The sequence below is a fragment of the Pinus tabuliformis genome, chromosome 5_1, assembly GCF_031772625.1.
Source record: "Pinus tabuliformis cultivar Carrire ecotype Pingquan chromosome 5_1, CPIR1, whole genome shotgun sequence".
Classification (NCBI taxonomy): domain Eukaryota; kingdom Viridiplantae; phylum Streptophyta; class Pinopsida; order Pinales; family Pinaceae; genus Pinus; species Pinus tabuliformis.
In genome coordinates, this window is record NC_142305.1 from 17,415,130 (window position 1) to 17,428,428 (window position 13,299).

At 41.4% G+C, this 13,299-nt stretch overlaps 1 pseudogene; it reads left to right on the forward strand.

The window, feature by feature from the left end:
* The window catches only part of LOC149163308 (putative alpha-glucosidase Os06g0675700), a 93,145-nt pseudogene that overhangs the window by 37,012 nt on the left and 42,834 nt on the right, over positions 1-13,299 (forward strand).

Sequence of the window (13,299 nt, forward strand, 5' to 3'; positions counted from 1 at the left end):
CTTGGATTATGCTGCAAGGGTGAAGTAGCCATTGGTTGTTGTTTGGAGGGAGATGCTTCAATTATTTCTTCAATTGTTACTTCATTTGTAATTGAATCAGTTTTGTCAATTGGCTCTGTGACAATAGTTTTCTTAGGCAGTAGAGTGTCCTTTGTATTGTCAGGCTGTGTCACATTTATAGTTCTGCTCCTTAGCTTGTATTGCTTATGAACTTCATAAACAGCTGTGTCATAGCCTTGTTTAAAGTCAAATGACTCACCTGACTTGGTTTGGAACTGCTTAATTTCATCGTCCTTATGATCTTCTTGACTCAAAAAAACTTGTTGATCATCATTCAGGTCCATCAGGTTAATGTGGGTGTCATCTATCTGCTCATTAGAAGTGGATGCTTCTGTATAATTTTCTTGGAATGGGGGTCTAATCTCTGGTTCAGAACTGGCCTTGCCAACGTTAGGGTTTTGATTTCTCCTAAAATTTGGATTCCTGATAGGGTTATTCTGTGGTGCTTCCCATGATGACTTCCTCTCAACTGATTCTACTCTGTCACCTAATCTATGCATCCCAGTGATTATTGCATCTAATTTCTGATCCCAGCCTGAAGGATCTTCTTTAAAGGTAGTTTTTCTTTCAGTTCTAGTCCTATTCCTCTTGTCTATCAGGTTGGCTTCCACACTCACTGCTATGTCTTGCATTTCGGCTAAAGTCCGAGGAGCTCTTTCTCTTAATTGGTATGCCATATCTGAATCAAACCCATCGGGAAAAGTATATAGGGCCAGATCTGGTGGGGGTCTAAGATTTTGGGGAATAGCATTGTAGACATTGTTGAACCGAGCACAGTAGTCCAGGACAGTTTCTTGTGGACCTCTTTTGATAGTATTGTATTCAGATAAAATATGAAGTGGGTCCTTTTTCTTCTCCCATCGGTTGATAAAGCTTTGATACAGGGCTTCAGGGTCAGCTATAGAGTTTGCCGCAAGTGACCTAAACCATGTTCTTACATCTCCTGTTAGGCTTTGCACAAAAATTTTCATTCTCACCCCATCATCATCTATCTCATAATTCTCAAAGTAGTCCTGCAATTTTTTAGTATGTTGAAGGGCTGAATAAGAGCCAGTACCATCGAAATATGATATCTTGGTTTGATAATCTTGAGGCATAGGCCCTAGATTAGCAGGTAACTGCAGTGGGGCATATCTATTAGCCATGTTTGGTGGGACAATAGGGATAACAGGGATGAATGGGACAAGTGGAGGAAATGGGATGAAAGGGGTGTGTGTAGTTGATGGAGTGGTTGAAAGGATACCTTGTGAAGTGGATGAAGAACTAGGAGATTGTGGATTGGTTGTATGGGGATGTAGAGAAGCCTTAGCAGGGGTTGGAATGTCAGTTTGGAGACCTGCTTCAGAACTTGAATCTGATAAAGTCCCTTCTGATTTGTGTCTCTTGAGGATTCTTGAAATCAAGTTTGGATTTTGAAACTCAAGTGCTGGATCAGGATCTGGGTTTGATCTTGTGTAACGAGTTTTCTTCTTAGGAGCCAGCTTCTATAATTTTCTTTGAGAGAATTTCTAAGGAGGCAGTGATATTTTGACAAGGAATGGTCAGTTATAGCACAACCATATGAAAGTTAAGACTGAATAAAGATTGTCTAAGGCAGCTTTTATATACTCCTGCAAATGCAAAGCAGAGGCAGTTTCTAAGGCTATCTGGTTGTCACTCAGGCTTATCTACAGCATTAAGAATCAGACAGGAGGTTGCAAAGTTCATCCAGGTCCCCAGCTGAGTCGCCATTTATGTTATCACCCAGGTTTTTCCCTTTGACTCCTGAGGGAATACGGCCGGGGTAACCACTAACCAAGCTTTGGATTACAGGTTCTAGCCAACCTGTAATCAGAGAGGGCTCTCTCTTATGATTTTTCACTATTGCCTAGGGGATCTTAGGCTAGCTATGAGGTGTGGGTTTTGGTTTTATATTTTGGTTGAATGATGTCTTTCAGTACCTGAGATGATATCTTCAGATAGTTTTAGTCCATTGGGCAATGGAGTCTGAGGTTACAGATTGTTTGAAGTGTTGAGTGGGATTGTTGAAACTGCAGGGCCATTTAAATATTTCATGAAACAAACTTGAAATTGAGATGATGAAGTATGTTTAACCAGTGGAAGGCAATTAAGAATTTTCCACTAAGCTGGTGATGTGAAAAAGAGATGTATTGCTCAGGAGCAGGTTTGAATTCCTGAACACCAATCACTGTGAAAGGTACAGTCTGAAGGTGCAGCAATTAAGAATCACACTCTTATAACTATAACTGAGGAAAACATTCATAGCAGCATAGATTGAGTTCAGGGTATTCTAAGAATAAATCCTGAAACTATTCTTTTTCTTTGCTATTAAATTGTGAAACATAGAACATGAATGGATTATGAAGGAGATAACAAACATAACGAAGAGGTTAAAGAAAACTTATTGTTCCATGAAATACGCAGGAATCCTGTAGCATTCAGCAAACACACCATAACGCATCAGACAACACAGAACTTTGGAAATTCCATTAGCTCTCTGTATTAAAACTCTGAAAATTTACAACATAGGCTCTCTTGAATAGAAAATCAACAGCCTCTGCAAACTTATGCGAGGGGATATATATACAATAAGTTTTACAAAATATCTAAACGCTGAGTCAATTACTCAATAAATGCATTCACCAACTTTCAGAACAGCAGATAAAAGAGTTATTGCTACTCTAAATATACAATAAATGGCTTTTCAGTTCTGTCAAAGATCTTTTTGACCTTTGGAGGCCACTGAGTCGGTTGAGTGCTTCTGCGTTGATACTGAATGATACGCTTTTAATGTTCTGTCGAGCTATAACTTTCTCGGCCCTGTCATCTATATTTGTCAATTTTGCTCTTAGTGGCCGAATTGGTTTGTTGAGTTGGCTCAGTCCACTCTTTTGCCGTCATAGTGGATGTGTCCACTGTCTGAACAAAATGACTTGTTTCCAATGCAAAAACTTGGTGCAAACCTGTTTGTTCACAGCAATGTCTGTATCATGCTGGTCCACCACTCCTGTGTAGGCAACTGATGCCTCAAAATTGCACCTAATGTTTCGTCTGCCTCTATATATTTATAGAAATTGGGAGGCACTTCAAAAAAATGTTTGATCTCATTCATGATAAAAAATAAGTTCTCTACTCTGTCATAGAGACTTTGCCCGGATGCTGGCCCTGTTTCCTCTGAGGTACTTGGTCCTGTAGTGATCTGATTGGTGGCAAAATTATTCACCCTCTTGGCATAATTTTCATGTGATAGTAGCCTTCCTGCGCTGTTCAGTAAGCTGGGAAGGCCTCTGCTCTGTAATGCTGCAAACTTATCCATGAATTTGTTTACTTCTATCTGCATTTCTTGGCCTCTTCTATCCAATGTTTACACCAGGCTTCTCAATGTGAGGACCCTCTTTATCATCAAGATGGTTTCAGTTCTATTGGGGATCCCTATTGCTGCTAGCTGAGGACCTGTGCGGTTATTGAGAACATTAATCATTCTGTTGGCTATCTCAAGCATATTGCCTAGAGATGCCCTTGCTCTTTGGACTTCCTTGTGTGCTTTGCCTATGAGCTCCATATGCCCATGAATAGTCTCTATATACTGCCATTGATCTGTTATAGATTGGCCAATGTTGGCCCATAAAACTCTTTTGACCTCAGCCACCACTTTGTCAAGAGTGAGCTCTTTCTCCAGCTCCTTTATCTTCTCCTTAAGAGCTTTTATTTCTCTTCCTTTTTCAGCTACACTCTGTTTGGATTTGTCATACTTTTCATTAAGAGTAGCTAGCTTTTCCTTGGCTTCATTCAGCTCTGCCATCTGGGCTTCTAGGACTTGAATTTCATTCATCAACTTCTGCATGTCTAGGCGTGGAGCCTGCTCTGATGTTGGTGCTGGTGCTGATGTTGATGGAGCTGTCTCAACTGTCTGTACTGTAGGAGGAGTGACAATTTGAGGGGGGTCCTCAAGGTTGATTACTTGCTGAGGGGGCTGAGATATTTGGCCTCCTTCTTTGTGTTGTAGGGCTGCCTGCAATGCAGCCTTTGTTTCTACCAATTTTCCCTCTGTCTGGACAAGTTGTTTATGGAGTGATACCAGCATGGCTGCTACATCTTGGTCCTGCCTTCGCTGGGCAACCTCTTCTGTTTGAGGGTGAAGGGTTGCTGGGATCTTTATCATCTTTCTTAAAGCTGCAATGTCTGAATCTCTTATCTTTAGCAGCTCCTTTATAGCTTTAGGGTCCTTTGGGTCATGCCCAAGCTCTATGATTATATCCTCCAAAGACCTGATCCTGTTGTCTTTGGCCTGAGAGGATGCCTTCTCCAACTCAAGTTGGGCAGTTGTATTGTTCAGGCTATTTTCTAACCTATGTGCCAAGAATGTATTGTCTGCCAGCGTCGAATAGACCATCTCACCCGTTTGCTTGTGAAGTTCTATTTGATCCATAGGGTGGATGTCTTTTGCAAGAACCTCAAGGTTGGTCCTTATATAGTCTGCAGCTGACTGTGGCTGCAGCATGGTTGGCATGAAATGACTCATGGTCATTTTCCCCTCTGTTATGTCATAAGCTGACATAAGCCTCTGCTCGTTTGTAGGGGCCATTTTAAGCAATTGATTATAGAGTTGGAGCCTTAGTGGCTCATTTCTCTTTTTTATGTCAATGAATTGTTGCTTGATGCCTGTTTCAGCTCTCCTTTGCTGACTTGAGGAGCTGACCTCTCCTTCGATTATTCTTTCTTGTTCCTGCTAAAAGGAACTGGCAGATGCCTCCATGCTTGGTGGGTCCATGCCCAAGGATTGCCCAATAGGCATCTCTTCTTCTGAAAGGGGATTTATCCTCTGCCTTTTCTCCCCTTGAGTTGTGGATGTGGTGAGGGGAGTCTCCTGCTCTCTATCCCTTTTTCGGTTTCTTTCTTCATTCTGTGGAGTTTGGAGTACCGAGGCCTCCACTGTCGTTTCCTGCCTAGGAGGCACAGTTTCTTGAGCCTGCTGCTCTTTGGATTTTGGGGCCTCAGCTGTTTCTTCTTGCTGCATTGGCTGCTCTTGTTGTTGTTTTGCTGTAGGGGGTGGTTGCTCCTGCTCCATCTGCTTTTCTTTACCCTTGTCTCATACCTGATGATCAGTTCTAGCTGCTTGCTGGTGGGTTGTAGAGGATGAAGCAGCTGCTCCAAGTTGCCTTTGATAGGAAGAGGAAACCTGCCCATAAGTTTCCAAGTCAGCCTCTTTCTCAATATTCTTTGCCTCTCTTTGTAGCATTTTCTCTCTAGTGATTGCCTCCTCTATAGTGCCCTCTTTCCAATTTAATAAATTGGCATATTTCTCAATATGAGGCAATCTGATGTGAGCATAGCCACCCAATTTATGTTTTACCCTCCTGAGAGAAATGAAATGATTAGGGTCATAAGGTACCCAGCGGAAACTGGTTTCTAATTGGAGGGTCTCTAGGATCCTATCCACTTCCTTCCATCCCTCCTCCCTTTTGTTGTAAAGAAATGGGCCTAGCTAGTTCCTGACCTTTAGTTGCACCTTCTTGTTTTTACTGTGGAAATGGACCTGGTCTGCATTTCCAAACTGCCTGAAATACTCCAAGGCAAAGAGTCTCATAGGGACAAATCTTGGCAGCCTATAAGGGTCCAACTCACAGCCATATATTCTGATCACTGTATGGTGTTGGTAAAAGTAACAATCACCAATGCTGTAGGCCTTTGAGAGCTGGAGTATTCTTTGCATCTCATCGGTCAATCTTGGAGGAGGGACACCAAATAACAAGGTCATAGCTGGATGGATAAAAAGGTCTATGAATTCATAGTAGGTGTATGGTGAACAGGAGGTGTGATGAAAAACTGAAGTCCAAAATACCACAGACCTCGGGTTTCCCTGAGCATTAAGCTTCTTGAGAGGAATAGGGAAACTGTCAGGATGATAAAATAAGAACAAGTGATAGATGTATGAGGTGTATCTAAACACCTTTTCTCTCTCTAGATTCATCAGTTGCTCATGAATCTTATTGGCAATGTATGTAGCATAATCATAGTGCACAGCAGGAGGCTTTCCAGGGGAGAAAATGGACGGCATGGCCATAATGGTGTCATCAACATCCTCACATGACCTGTATCCTAGGACATAACTGATCAAGTCCACCAGCATTTTGCCCAAGTCATTTAGATATGGATTTCCAATAGGAGGTGTTCTCATAGCTTCAGAGCTTGGCTGAACAAATAATTGATTAATCTTGATGATCTGGGCACTGGACAGCTTGCCACCTTCTTTAACAAGTCCATCATGGAAAGAGGAGTTAGAGGCTTTGCAGTGTGAAAGTGCAGCATCTCATTTATGGCCTCAGGGGCTATATGGAACAAAACTGATCCTGAGGGGCTGAGAATAGCTCTTTGACATGGATCATAGTTCTCACAGCATCTATGGATCAAGTCTGGAAGGACATTGACTTGAGGAAGGTTGAAAATGGGCAAATTGGAGTCCCAAATCCCTAAAATATCAGCTCCGCTGAGGTGTTGAGCCTTTAACTCATTTAGCATATGGATGTTAAACTTGGAATTCATTGAGAATGACTCTGTCATCTGATAATCTTTATCACCTAGGGCCTTCCACTCTAACTCTCTGTGTGGGGCATTTGCAGGTGGAATGTTCAGTGCTACTGGTGTTTCCATGGCTAATTAGGACTCTGATTTGTATTAGGACTTGTTTTACTGGACTGAGCAACACAGAGGGGTATTTTTGCAAGAGTGAGGCAAATTGCAGGGGAAAACGGGGTAAATTGTGGCGAGAACAATTGAAATGCTCCAAAGAGAGTTAAATGAGCAACTGTTGGGACTAGTACCACTGTTTTCCCGGTGAATTAGTGCAGCTCAGGTTTCAAGTCCACGAATGCGCGGACTGACTGTAAGTTTTATGAAAACTTGGCTAAATGTGGACTGTGCAGGTAAATTTCGACCCTACAACTAAAAATGGATGCTGGTCAACGGGGATTTGCTGGTAAATACACTGTTCCTCACTCTTTTAAAGCAAGCTTTGGAGAATTATGGACAAAACCAGGCGCGAAGGGAATGATTCGGATAAATACCTGGTGAATTGCCGGCAATGGTTACAATGCAGGTGGATTGGAAGCGCCCACGGTCTTTAAGTTGAATTCTGCAGGTTGGCGGCGAGAAGATCGTATTTTGCATGCAAACCGGAGCAATAGTTCTTTTGGCCAAAGTGACAAAAAACATGAATTTTGGCGAAAATATGGACTTTTTGAGTTATTGGCGCTTTTTTTGGATGACGTCAGCATGACATCATCGGGGTGGGGTCGGGTACAGAAGGGTGACGTGGCGGCCTGTGAGTGGTCCACAGGGACTGGTGGGGTGGCGGACAGGTTGGAGCAGTGGCGGGCCAGGCGCTGACACGGTGCTGAGTTAACATGACGTGGGCATGACGTAGCGATGATGTGGGCAAGCGGTATACAAAGGGTGGTAAGCGGTTCCATCGGACCGCTTATGGTATGGTGGTGGTAATGGCAGGCAGCCTCCCGATGAGATTTGGGAGCGACGCGTTGCAGAGGCCTGACGTCACCCTCTGCCATTTCTCGGGAGGTAACGCCCAGCCATCGGGGCCGACCCGATATGGATGTGGGCCGTCGGATGGGAGAGCCCAGATCCGACGGTCGATGGGTCAATAACATGCAAGGACCATACGGCAGCGGGGCGGGAATATTTTATTATATTCCTTGAAATGTGCGCCCGGGCGGTACTTTGAAGACCAAAGGAATATGTGTTTTTCAATGTATTTCTGTGTAAAGCGCGCTATACATCCAAACTTTGGATAAAAGGAAAAATGGGTTTATTTGGTGCTTTTTGTGTTGAAATGCACATTACAGCAAACTTAGGATAAGGGGTAAAGGTGGGTTTTTACAAGGTTTTTTGTAGGTAAAGTGGGTAAATGATTTCTAAGGGTTGTAAAGGGAAAAAAAGGAGTAGGGCTTAGGTTATTAAACTGACCAGAGGTCAATTTAATCCCTGACTTTGGACATATGGCTATAATGCCAAGGGGAAGGGAATATACATATTGCTGGGGTTTTATACACCATGGTGTTATAGTAATAGGGAAAGGGAAACATAGGGAATTAAGTAGTAAGAAATTAGGAGTTAATATGAGTGGAAAAGGTGGATGAGGGGGGAAAAACACTAAGTTTTATATGAAATCAACTTAGTTTAGGAAGTAGATCAAAATGAAAAGAATTTTTACACAAGAAATGTGGCTTTTAAAGAAACAAGAACCAACAAAAGACTTTGACTTCCTTTCATGAACATAGGTCGTGTTGGGATGTTAGCAATGAATGTAATGGGGGATAATCAGGGAGTTAGACATGCTTCATTGTATTACTGCAAAACTGCTGAATAAGAGACCTGCAATGGCACCATGTTTTTCCTTTGCTCGGGCCAGTGACATAAAAGAAATCATGCTTCTGCAACCCCATCTACCTACCCACTCTATTGCCTAGCATTTTTTGTTACTCCAAGGAGGGTGCACTTAGACTTGCAAACCCTTATGTGCCTTTTCTTTTCCTTTGGATTTTTCTTTTGATTTTCTATCTAAGGCTAGCCTTATCACTTCCAAGGCCCCAGATTAAACAGTTGAGAACCTTCATTCTCTACCTGACTACTTTATCTGCCAAGATTGAACTGTTTGGACAGATTTCTTTCTCTAATCTACAACAAAAATTGAAACATGGCATGACCCAGCTTAGACTGTTGGATCACCCATTCAGAAGTGGAGCAGCATCAACCAACTGTAAACATGTGTCTTTCAGCAAAATATGAGATCTTTGCATCACCAAAGCAGATCATATTGGCACTTCCCCTGCTAATCATGAAACATGAAACCTATTGGTATAGGTAGCTAACAGGACCTTTCTACAATTAATCATCAGCCCTCAATAGATGAATTGAGAGCATGTGGCCTATTTAAATTCTGGGCCATACCTGGCATGAGGGCCCAAGTAGACTTTTTGCAGTGGCTGGTGGACAGATGGAATATACAGGACCAGTGTTTCATTATTGGTGGCCACCGGCTCGAAATGGAGCTAGAGGACATTTACTTTTTGACTGGTTTGCCCAAGAGAGGTGAATGATTATCTCTATTCGGGACTAGGCCAGGTGGCCAGTCTGTCGATAGTCTCCGACTAGAGTTTTGTAATGACCAAACAAAGGACAAAGGGATTGATATCAAAACTATCTCCCGTCCTGAACTTAAAGTGATTGCATTTACTATCACCAGACTCTATGGAAGCGCAGCACTGCATGTAACTACCGGATCCCAAATGTGAATGGCAGTAGACTGTTATCGAGGCACCATATTCAATTGGTGCGAAGCTGTGTTGGTGAATGTAAAAGGCCAACTAACTAGAGCAAAGAATGGACAACTAAAAAACTTTGTATATGGTTTCTTAGTTGTGAGCTTTGGTCTAGAGAGGGTCCTGATGTTGGTCCCACAACATCTTTCTGTTGGAGTTGGGCTTCCCCGTGAACCTAAGCTAATGCGTTGGGTTACAGTTATGGCCTGTCATCCTAAGGAGGGTTCAGAGGTTGTTCGATTTCCGCCTGAGTATTTTCGTTGGTTGGAGAACCAACTTTTCGTGATTCAGGATTTTCCTTATGATGGGATGGATTATCGTGGTGATCTAGACATGAGTCTTCCACCAGGAGAGCAATGGGATGACTCAGGTAAAATCATTCTCAACATTTTCTAAGTTTTACATTTTTTTGTTTTTAAATCGTCGAAAACTAATAGTAAAAATTTCAAATGCAGATGTGGGTCCACGGTGACCAGCCACTCTCTGGCCCTATGAGAGGAGACACCTAGCTGCAGTAGTACTGACCCCATGGGATGAATCTATAGAGACCCTGACTGAATTGGAAAATCATCTAGAGCGTTTGACAACAGATATTCCAGAGACTAGCATAGATGATATTCCACTTAGGTTACAACACTATGTGATTGGAGTCCCAGGACCTTTTAGGAGGTTCCTTTGTAGGGTGGCCTGAGCAGTGGTTTCTTATTGTGATCATCACCAGTGATAGGATGATCACCTTTGTAGACTCATATGACATTTTTGCTTTTTGTACTATCATTTTTGCCGATCATAAGGTGTTTTTCAGCCTATGATCGAAGACAATGTATATTTGACATACTTCTATGCTATGCTATATCACTATTATTGGCTATCTTGTAAAACATGTTATGGAATGTTTTTAAATTTACTATTTGATTATTGCAAATGTCTATTAACATTTGAGAAGCAATTGCATCTACTAATGTATTTAAATATCTTGGAATATGTTGATATTCAATGTAGTCAAATTCACATTCCAAGAGAAGAACTCCCAAAAATAATCTTAATAACACTGGATTTCTAATGGCATAAACTCTATTAAGCTGCAATACAACGAATTTAGAATCTAACCTAACAATCAAACTCTGAATCCTGAATGATATGGATTCAGATAATAACTCAATCACTGCACTATACTCTGCAATGTTGTTCGTTGTTTGACCGAGGCTTACCCTATGCATAGATACCAACTCATCAGAGGGTGAATAGATAACCGAAGCTGCAGAAGAAATGTTCCATGTATTACGACAAGCACCATCAGTGAAACCAATGTATGTTTCAAGATATGTCGACATCTACAATATCAAGAGTAAAATCAAGATAAGCAGGAATAATGATAAAAACACTCTCTAAACTAAGCACACTTTTCTAATCTAAAACACACCAGCTAGAAAGAAACTAATCTAACTAAAATCTCCACACCCAGATTTAAGCATAATATCTCTTCAGATAAAGACCATTTCTGGGTTTACCCAAAGTGACACCGTCAAAATCTACCAATTCATAGGCCCCTTTTGCCAGATTTCACTTAACAACATAAGGACAGTGCCACATAGGTACAAATTTTCCAGCCCCTAGCTTATCGTTTGCTTGATCATATAGTAAGACTAGGTCTCCTTCCGAAAAATTACGAGGTGTAACATTTCGATCGTACTGAGCTTTAATTCGTTTGGCATGAGTTTCGATTGCTAATGCAGCATCACGTCAATTCTCATCTAGCTGAGCTAATTACAACAAACGTTTCTCCTCTTTGGAAGTGGTTGGGAGTAACTCTATGGCTATTTGCAATGACAGAATTTCGCATTCAATGGGTAGCACAATGTCTAAACCGTAAACCTATTGAAAAGGAGTGAAACTAGTTGATGTTTTTACTGAGGTTCGATATGCCCAAAGCGCTGAAAATAACATGTGATGCCAATTCAACCTATGAATACCAATGATTCGTCGAATCATAATGACTAGAAATTTGTTGATGGCTTCAACTAGACCATTAGTCTTTGGGTAATATGGAGTAGAACTATCGTGACGCAGGCCAAGTTGATCTGTTAGTTCAGTCATCATGATGTTTTGAAAATGACTCCCATGATCAGTGATAATCGCTTGAGGAACACCGAATCTAGTAATTATATGATTGAAAACAAAAATTGCAACAGTTTTGCGTCTGAAAATGTAGGCATCGCCTCGGCCCACTTAGTAAAATAATCTACCGCAAGGATGATATACGCATGCCCCCCGGCCAAGTGAGCATTACATGTAATAAAGTCAATACCCCACTTTGCAAAAGGGCCAACGACAATTATAGGGTGGAGAGGAGCAAGTGGAGCATGCATCTTTCGATCAAAAATTTGACAATTGTGGCATTTTCGGACCGCATAAATACAATCTTTAAATAAAGATGGCCAGAAATAACCAGCGCGCAATATCTTTTGGGCTATGGCATACCCAGACATATGACCGCCACATGCTCCAGAGTGACAGTCATTTAGAACCTTTTCAGCTTCTTCATGAGTTAAACAGCGTCGGAAAATAGAATCCGCCCCATGACGAAAGAGTGTATCTCCAATAATTTTGTGTTGTTGGGATTGGAATCGTATTTTCCATCACTGAGATCATGAAATTTTAGGCCGAAAAGATTGGGTTTAGAGATAAACAATGATATCTCCATACCATGGATCAAGAGTACTCATAAGAAACAAGGATTCGTCCGCAATGGACTCTTCTGCCACAGCTTCAGTATCAGCACGGGGGAAGTCACACATCAGTTCCGCAAAAACCAAAGATTTCTTTGCCTTGGATTTTTCAAATTCCAAGTCAAATTCCTGTAGGATAACTATCCATTTGGAATACTTGCCCCCTAGCAATTGTTTGGTCAAAATATAGATCATAGGGTTACAGTCAGAAATTACGGTAGTTTTGTGTAGTAAGATGTAATGACGAAATCTTTGGACAGCTTGAACAGATGCCAAGGCCAATTTTTCCACATGTGAATATTTAAGCTCAGTCGGATTCAAAGTTCGACTAAGATAGTAAATCACATGTTCACTATTGAATTCATCTTCTAGAACTAAAACCATCCCGATGGTGGAATGAGAAGCAGCGAGGTACAAGAAGTAATCCTGGTTGTAGTTGGGAGGATGCAATAACGGTGCATGGGTCAACGCGTGTTTAAGTGCATCAAAATATTTTTCAGCTATCTCATCCCAAAAGAATGGAGTATTTTTTTTCAATAACCTGGTAAAACCCTTTGTTATCTCAGCGTAGTTAGGAATGAAACGACGTAAAAGGTTTGCTTTCCCTTGCAAACTTTGGAGTTGGCGAAGAGTCGAAGGAGGAGGCAATATGACAATAGCTTCAACCTTCGAGGGATCGACACGAATGGTGGCTTTTGAAATAACAAATCCCAGTAAATCACCCGTTTCTATAAAGAAAACAAATTTGTGTGGATTCAGCCTAATTCGATAATGCCTACATCTCATAAAGATTGCTCGTAAATGAGTGAGATGATCGGCTCTAACGAATGGGCGGGTAAATCATCAAGATAGGGCTGCACAATGTGCTTGATGTCATGAAACACGTAAGACATAGCTCTTTGAAAAGTTTCTCCAGTGTTCTTTAATCCAAAAGGTAGTTTGCAATAAGCAAATGTCCCCCATGGGCAGATGAAAGCCATTTTAGGTTGATCAGTAGGGAGTATGTTAATTTGATTGTAACCGGAAAAACCATCCATAAAGGAGAAAATTTCATTACCGGCACAATCATCAATGATTTGATCGATATAGGGGGTTTGATAATTGTCTTTAGGACAAGCTCAATTAATATCCCTATAATCGATACATATTCTTATCGTTCCTTGCTTTTTGTTAAC